We start from the raw sequence: 9,406 nt of genomic DNA, 5'->3' as shown, positions 1-9,406 counted from the left end.
TCATGTGTTATTGAACACACTCTCATAGCTTAAACACTTAGTACTAGGTAACGGTTAACGAGTCAAGTGCATATATTGGTTTGAGAAAAGCCCATTATACACGTCACCAAGTGAGTTCATGCTTTTTTCCAACTTGTTTTCTGGATTGAAAACACAAAACATTTTCCTATATTTGTTTTCTGGATTGAAAACATGGACATACTTACATACTGGTCTTCTGGAGGAAAACGCAGCCACTTATTTTGAATTTATGTATTTCTTATATATCACAAGTGTATACTAGATGCCCTCATATCACTTAAAGTCCTTACATACCTTGAACCGTTAGGATTTATGTATTTCTTATATATTACAAGTATATGCCCTCATATCACTTAAAGTCCTTACATACCTTGAACCGTTAGGATGGGATCGTGGGGGAAATGTAAGTAGTACTACTGGGTTTGACAAACCCCACCTGTTATAACTCGACTGGAGGTCGGACTGGTGTAAATTGTCCTTACATACATCGCCAGTGTTTTGTGATAGACCTGGTAAGAAGGCATACAGACAGTCAGCTTCGGTTCAAACGTCTAGTAGCTTGTAAATCTACTTATACATACACTACTTATGCTACGTATATAGCATATATTATATATACTCCTTTTTACTACAACTTATGAACTCACCAACCTCGTGTTGACCCTTGAGTATTTATACTTGCCCAGGTTGCTAGATGTGCTAAGGAGTGGATTGCATTGCATGCGTCTGGAGTCACACTTGTTGCATAAACTTTCTATTTCACATTATTTACATTTGATGGGTTGTGCATGTTTGAACACAGAGTTCATTGTTTTTAAACCATTTTCTTTTACGCTTCCGCAAAACTTTAAGTTGTTTGGATTGGATTTTGTGTGCTCATGTTTGAATGAGACTTAAATAAATGTTTGAAAATTTTAATTTGGTTGTTTGGTATAACGAATGAGCTAGATCCTGGTATGTCACACACCTCGCGGTAAAACTCCGCTAAATTGAAATTTGAGGGTGAGAGACAAGGATCTGACATCCCATCATACTTCCCTACTGAAGAAGGTAACTTAGAATTTGAGGACAATGGTGTTTCCGCGATCTGCTTAATGAACTTCGACTTTTCTGCGAAGACTTTAGGCCGGTATGGTTTAGTGAAATCTACATTCGCGTCGAGGTAATAACCTAAGTGCTTTTTCCCCGCCTTTGGTTTCTAGGGCCAGGGCTCTCTCCATCACTTTCGCTTTGATCACTAATACTCTTTTCCCGAGAGTTTCGTCCCTTCGCGGGATTGCCTTTTAACCTAGCTACTCGACTTTGGCCAAGGGACTGTTCTCGAGATCTGGTAAAACTTTTACCTTGCCCTTTTGGTAGGTCCTTGTGTCTTTCGAGTCTTTCACTTCCGCGACGCCGAGTTTGTGGATCTTCATCAGAGGAGTCATCTTGTTCATTCCAGGAGTATAATAATGCCCGCGACGTTTATTAGACCCGCTTGTCTTCTCATTTTCTCCTCTAATCTTTTCTCGTACTCCGCACTAATCCTTTCTTGTTCTCTTTTTAACCACATCACCGGGTCCTCATCCGGGTCTACCGTTACTGCGGGACCTTTATAACGAGAAGACCTTGCTTCCGTGAAGCCAAACGATAGGTCTTGTTGTGGTCAGTCCACTTAGATGCAGTCCTCATTTTGCCTCTTGTTTCCTTCCGGGGACCCATCTTGGTTGGGTCCTGTGCGGTTGGAAGATGACGGTGTTGACGAAAGAGGTCCACCAGAGCTCATAACGATTTGAATAAATCTTAAAACAGTTCTAGCTGGTACAGATGGCGCCAATGAAGAAACACTAAGTTAATCTTAAAAAGGCTTAACGTAATTCCTCGTTCGGTGATGGATCGATATTAACCAAACTCGGGTGGGCTTAGCTTAATAATTTCCGATTAGTCAATACTTAGACTGTTATGAATCCCGGCAGCCGTAACATAAAAAACCGATCACCGTCCGGTGTGAGAATCCGAATGGTAACCACCCTACGGAGTGAGAATCAGTATGATAAGTGATGAATAATTCTTAGAGAGAATAAGATTGTGGATCCTTTACCGTTGATCTCTTGTATTTATAGTCGAAGGGAAGGAGAAGGATTGGGCCAGGTGTGCCACTTAATGGAACATTCTAGTCTCATGGTTAAGCACGGTAGTGGCTCCTGATTGGTCGGCCAGCTGGCACCTGAAGATCTATGTCGTGGGCATGTACAACGCTGGCCTTTTGTGATTGGTCCATCATGCAATCATGAGCATTATATGGATCTCGACCTGTGATTGGTCTTTCCTTTCCCTGTCACGTGTTGTCCTCTCTTTTGTCACAACATGTCTTCCACTGAACTTCTTGAGTTGTTAAGTGTTTCTTCCGCGCGAAGCATACATCTTCCAGTGCGGAAGACATTTTGCATGCGGATAGTTATCCTTGCTTGATAATATCCCCTCCGTGGAAAATATATGTTTCTTCGCGGATGGTTCCATGCCTGCGGAGGATTTATCCTTGTGTCATAGGTTATTTGGTACCCTACCTCCACAACACCAATTTATCGAACGCAATTTATAGCTTTTTATTAAAAACAATATTTTTAAATCAAAACACACTTTTTTATAAAATTCTCAAAAATTTCAATTGATATATAGTACAAAGTGGCCCAAGTCATTGGAATATACAAATAAATACTAAACAGGGTGTTTCTATTTCTTAAAATCATTGCTAATTTATTAATTTATATACGAATACGAAGTATGTCTATTCTTGAAACAACACCACCAAATCCCTCATGAATGTAGATGCATGACATTCTCTTTTAGACCAAGTGTCGTGGAAGTGGTAGGGGCGCCACCACCTCTATCATCTCAGCATAGTATTAGAACTTAAAACAATTACAACCCAATAGGTGCCACTCTTACTCCCCTTTACTGCCAACCGGGGGTCACGTCCAAGAGGGCTTTAAAAAAGTGGTGTCCATCCCCAGTTAAGCCAATCACCTTTTTTTATCTAGATATTTTAAAATTTTTGGTGTACTAACCCACTCAGAACACATAATTTTTTGAGTTTCTTAGTTAATGCACCACTACCTACATGGTAGTAGCATGATATTATTTTTTCATTAGCTAATCATCTTCATACCACGTTGTCTTATATAAAAAATCTTAATATTAACTAATTTTGTCAAAATTTTATGCTTTTAAAGCTAAACTTGATGTTTTGGGAAAACAGAAGCATCATATCTAGACATCAAATTCTTGTCATACATCTAATTTTGGACACGTACCAAGTACGTGTATTGGATTGCTAGCCTAAAAGACACTCCTAAATCTTTAAAATTACTTTGTACACTTTTTGATGTGACTATTTAAGCATTCTAATTATTTTACGCTTGTTTTTTCTTTCTCTGTATGTCTCTCTCCAAATTTTTTATATATTGTGTTTATCAAACTTTTTTTAAATTTTCAAGAGCTTAATGAGAAAACCAAATTAGTAACCTGATAACTAAATATAAATATCGGAATTTAACATGTCAAAAGGGACTAGCCTACGTGTTGAGTACAAGCTAGCGTCATGTAATACTTGTAAAAATTTACGTGTTATGCATGTAGGGTGACTTACCCCCTTGACATGCTAATCATAATATTATATATTGCACTCAACATATGTATTTTTTATATACAAGTGACATTACAAATTATAGGACATTTTTGGTTGATGACATGCTATATGGTTGGAAAAGAGTTTGAAGTTGTTTAGGAATTTTGCATATATTATACTAGAGTTACTTATGTGGTTATCGTTAGGTTGTGTGCTATGGTGAGGGGCATCGAAGTCTCTTCACAGTGTCACGTCAGCGCCACGTAGGCACCGGGGGGCTTCGAAGCCCATCTCCATAACGTCCCGCTATGGTTAAAGCCCTTTGGGCGTCCCATTATTTATATATATATAGTCGCATAGATCGTGTGGATGAGAGTAAGAGAGAGAGAGACAGAGGAAAAGAGAGAGAGAAGGCGCCGGTCGTCTGATGGCTACCCCTATCCCCCCCCCCTCCGTGCCCCCCTCCTTCGACGCCCATAGCGGCCAACCTTATGGGTATTAATTTTATTCAATTTTCTTGTTGGCCAGTAAAAAGTTACTTGGATATTCATAGGCCTAAACAAGGTGACACCGATTTAAAAAAATGTGAATCTGTCACTACAAATTCGTAGAGATCTAAAGCATTGGCGTTGGAAGTCTATATCTTAAGTAACTGATTTTCTAATTTATTGATGCAAATCTAATCATTAACTTGAATTCTTAAATCTTAAATGTTAATGTGTTCTCTTAAGTCTGATCTATGCGACTACATCGAAAGTTCAAACATAAGTATAGGTACAATCATGTAAGACTGTCTGGCTTAACAAGTTGTTTTTTCAAACGGAGTATGACCCATATTTTATTCATGTCAGAAACATTATCTATAACTTGCAAACGCTTAAAGTCGTGTAGTTGACCCATTCAACCTATTTATGTAAACATGTCTAACAATTTGGTGGATGGTAAGCATGTAAAAATGGGTTACACATTCAAAGACGGGTTAACAGATCAACTCGTTCGATTTAAACACGACAACCTAGACACCATACAGACTTTATAACACATTAAATACCAAATCGAACATACATAGAAGAGACCTTATAACACATTAAGTACCAAATATATATGTTCTTGGTTACTAGCAACTCTCATAATTCCATTTCCTCCCACTAAAATTTACAGAAATGGAAAATTATTTACTGTTCATATTATACAAATATAGGGGGAAACCAGAAGGAAGAAGAGAGTGACCAATCATGGAAATCAAAATACAAACGGTGCTGGTGAATAAGCTGGAAGCTCAAATGAATTATTTGATTTCCTGCAACATATTACCCCAAAATTAGTATGTATGTAAACTATAGTAAACGATATTTGATAAAAAATCAAACTAGAGCCTAAAAACACCGGTAATACGAGCTTCTAATTCATTAATTTCATAATTGCATCTCAATTTAGCCAAATTTTCACAAATTTCATCAATTAAATTAGTGGTGTGTACGGTTCGTATTGAGTTTAAACTTTCGGTTTTTTAAACTTTGGAATTCATATGATTTCAGTTTTTTCCGATTTCAATTTGAGCTCGAAAATTTTGGGTAAAAGAAAAAAAATCTGCACATAATAATAAATTTGGCCCTATATAGTTTGCTAATTAATAATTAACTAACTAACTAACTAGGATAAATCATGTGTGATACACCGTGGTTAAAAAATAAAACAAAATGAAATGTTGTAAATCTATAACAATTAAGAAAAAGAGAAGGCTCATATCAACTCTTCCTAGTTGAGTTGATAAGTCACAAATATTTTAAAAGCAAAATAGTGAGTTTAATTCACACCATCATATTTTTCATCTTATCATTCACAAAATAGAAATTGTAAAAATTGAAAATTGTACACTTAACATCCTATATGGATGGTCTAAATAAATGATACGTGAAAACATGTCTTGCTTTAATAGTATAGATAGATTATTTTACATTTGAACTAAATTATTTTAAGTTACATATTTATTAAAATAGAAATAAAAATCTATAACTTCAATTAATTTTTTCTCTTTATATTACACTAGTTTTAGAGCCCGTGTCACACACTAGATAATTCAAATTACAAAATCATAAGTAAAACAAATAATTACATAGCATATATAAAAAAAAATGTATTACATCTATGTTTGTATATGTTTGTATCTATACACTGTGTACATAAATTGATTTTATATCACAAAATGATTTTTTTAAATGAACTTAATAAAAAAAATACCCGTACAAAATCGTACCCGAGAATGCTTCTTTCTATTGAAAAATTCATTCCCGGTGTCATATATGTATAATTGAAAGAATTTTGGTTATGAACCAATTTCAAAAATAAAATTTTCATATGGTAGTAGTTCTAACCACTCAGCCTAATTACAAAATAGATGTTACCTTTATTGATATATTTATCAATTTACCACCCATCAAAGGAAAGTATGATATTAAATTGTAGCAATGGATGTTTTTCAAGAACTATGTTTTTCTGAGTACACTATAAAAAAGATTTTGATAAGTTTTAGAGGGCTTCTCGACTTTGTCATAATGACAACATAAAAAATTATATGTTAACCCATTCAATTTTGTGAATATTTTGTTTCATTTGAGCATAGTTTTGCATGACATGCTTTCCATACAATGTTCTGATCACCATTGAAGAAAAAATTAATGTTAACATAAATATTTCAAATTTGATAAAAGTTAGGCATAGGGATGGCAAGTCGAAAGTGTTCGCAATCTTTTCTTAAATTTTAATAGTTGAGTAAAAAATAGTCAACTTGTCAAATCCCGAACTTTTTGATTATTTCAAAAAATGCCCTTAAAAATAAACTTGAAGCCCGAATTATGTTTAAAATTCTAACTATCATACTTTTGACATTTTAAAGTCAACACTTTTAACCCATAACAAATTTGACGATAAATCTATTTTGCATTCTTAAACTTTTAAAAATACTCAAAATTTTCATTTTTGACCCGTAACAAATTTGACCTAAATGTAGTTAAGTTGTACCAAACAATCTATTTACCAACTTTTGATTTATAAAATCAAATTTAACTTCCACAAAAAACCCGAAACAATTTTCATTTAAGAAACATGATTTGTTGTTGATTTTTAGAATTCACCAAGTATTTTGAAATATATAATAAAATAATATATTAATATTTATATTTATAAAAACATATAGATATTATATAAATATAGTGTACAAAGAAAGTGAATAATTATTGATTTATTACATATATTAGGATGGATTAGTTTTGAAGGGAAAGAAATTATGAGAATTAACCAAAACATAACAAGTGTTCACATTTATTTTACTTTATTAGAATAGGTAGATTAAAAACCGAACCAAATCAAATTGAGTTTTTACAAAAACATGAAACCAAACCGTCGATTTACTTTTTCCAGTTTGGTCTTTTACTTATTTAGTTTCAGATTGGTTTTTCGGGTTTGTTATGGAAAGAACAAACCCGAACAGAAGGAACTTACCGGTGATCCGATTTGTGAGAATCCGATCTAACATTCCCCGCCAGTTTACTTTTAATTAACGGTTTCTTCTCCGATCTGCCTCCGGCGCTCTGCTTTCTTGCTTCACGAACCGAAGCGTCTTCCTGAATCGCGGCGAGCGCTGGCCGCCAGTTCTTCCTCGATCTACCACCTTGCGTCGTTCGTCGGCGACGACTCGGAGCCTGGTCGGCGATGGTCTGAACCGCCGCCGGTGAGGCACCACTGAAGCACAAAGTGAGCCCCGGGAAGAACCGCTTCATGCATACAATCCAATCCAATCCCTCAGTTAGATTATTCGCTTGCAACGTGTAGGTTAAGATACAGTGATAGGACACGAGGGTTTCGTGAGGCTCTAATGGCGGGCATGGTTTAAGGTTTATATAATTGTTGGAAGTGCTTCTTCCAGAGTGGTAGTTGTTGGATGTACAATTCTTATGCTTTGTGTGCTTGTACGTTGTACACTACGTGTTGGACGTTACACTTTTTTTTTGTTGTTTGAAAAAGGAGCTGTGTGAAGAGTCAAGACGAGTCTTATTGTCTTCTCGTTTTAAATAATTTAGAACTTGGCTTGTTCGGTATTTTATTTTAAAGATCGAGTTTAGGCCTTTTTAGATTTCTATTTATTAAGTTGGAGCTCTCTTGGTATGTAGTTATGTAGTTGTATTACTTTGTTTAATTATATTGAGTCGCACATGGATGATTTGGCATGATCGAAACCACATGGGAGGATCAAGCCACACCAAAGAAATATGCACTTTGACTGCTGAAACAAAAAAGAGAATTTTTAAAAATGATAGCAGTTCAATTATGGATGAAATTAGGGCCTGAAATATCTACTAATTGTGGCTGCTCTAAAATTGACGTTCATTTCAGTCCATGATGTTTTGGTTATTGCCAACCTTCCTACATTTACAAAGAACCATCGTTTACGAATTTGCAGTTGGGAGTGTAAGTCCTCCTAGGGCGTCGCCGATTGATACGAGATCCGCACGAGGTCTAGGAGTGCGGAATCCTCCAAGACTCGTTTAATGGTGTAGAAGACGAAGAACACAATTACACACAAACGCATACACGAACAAACACACGAATGGGATAAACACATCTGCAGATCATTTATATAATAACCGAAACACATTACATACCAAACACGAAAACAAATGACGGCCGACCCGAGGTGAGCTCTACCTCGGGCCGTCCCACACGACTCTCCCTCTCAGTTTCCCTCTAGCTACTTGAACTGGACACACAATACTCTAATTTTCTGGATACTCAAACCTAAACAAGACACATATATATATATCGAAACAACTTCGCGGGCTTGGGCTTGGGCCAGTAGGCGAAGTTGTTATAACTTCGCCTATGGCGAAGTTGTTCTAACTTCGCCTATGGCAGAAGTTGTTACAACTCCGCCTATGGCGAAGTTGTTATAACTCCGCCTATGGTGAAGTTGTTCTAACTTCGTACTTCGTTTCCGCTGATCAGAATTGCATAGCGACGGTCACAAAATGCACCAACAGACTCCCCTTTGACCGTTGCTCTCAATTCTAACAAACACAAAAGATCATCTGTTACAAAACATGCACCAACAGACTCCCTCTTAACTGATGATCTTCTGTTTGCTCTTCAACCAGCCGTGTCTGAAACTGTCTTGTAGCTTCACAAATCTACCAATCACCCAGCGTCTTCCATATCAGATCTCCCCTTCAGTGTAAGCTTCTCCGACTATATAGATTGAGGTCTTTGAAATGCATGCATCCCCGTGCCTAATTGATCATCTCAACCAATCACGTGAGTCCTTCTGACTTCACCAACAAGTGAAGTTGGGCTCCCTCCACAACTTCACCAACACGTCGGCATACGATAAGGTTTAATCTTCAACTACTCAACATCAAGTGATCAATTTCATCACAAAACCACCTTGACAGAATCTAACACACATGACCATTAATTAATCCGAAGCATCTTCAATCACTAGGGATAACGATCAAGAACACAAACACATTAATTCCCGATTAAATCCAACTTGTTCCAGAATTTTCACTTTAATAAATAAGCATCACGTTTCAGGATCCAATTCTTGAACGCCTTGAAAATAACATAAATAATATGCTCTGACCGCAATCCAGTAATGACGAAAACCTTCAGTTCAATTTGACTTTCTTCAGTTGGTCAACCTCGAACAACAACTATTTCATTGCCCACAAACACCCAAATATGTGTCAATATCCAGTTTCAATCAATATCCCATTCACAACCTCA

General features: G+C 36.3%; 1 long non-coding RNA gene across 1 annotated transcript; it reads right to left on the bottom strand.

The window, feature by feature from the left end:
- Positions 1-4,735: 4,735 nt before the first annotated feature.
- Positions 4,736-7,204, bottom strand: LOC143584144 (uncharacterized). The gene is made up of 2 exons (XR_013144307.1): positions 7,130-7,204; positions 4,736-4,928 (listed from the first exon to the last, which is right to left on the bottom strand). It is a non-coding gene; the product is annotated as an uncharacterized LOC143584144 (long non-coding RNA).
- Between the last annotated feature and the right edge of the window lie 2,202 nt (positions 7,205-9,406).

This window comes from Bidens hawaiensis, unplaced genomic scaffold (genome assembly GCF_021521415.1).
Source record: "Bidens hawaiensis isolate Kalapana, Puna unplaced genomic scaffold, B.hawaiensis_p1.1 tig00032816_1, whole genome shotgun sequence".
Taxonomy (NCBI): Eukaryota; Viridiplantae; Streptophyta; class Magnoliopsida; order Asterales; family Asteraceae; genus Bidens; species Bidens hawaiensis.
This window is presented reverse-complemented; position numbering and strand designations above follow the sequence as displayed.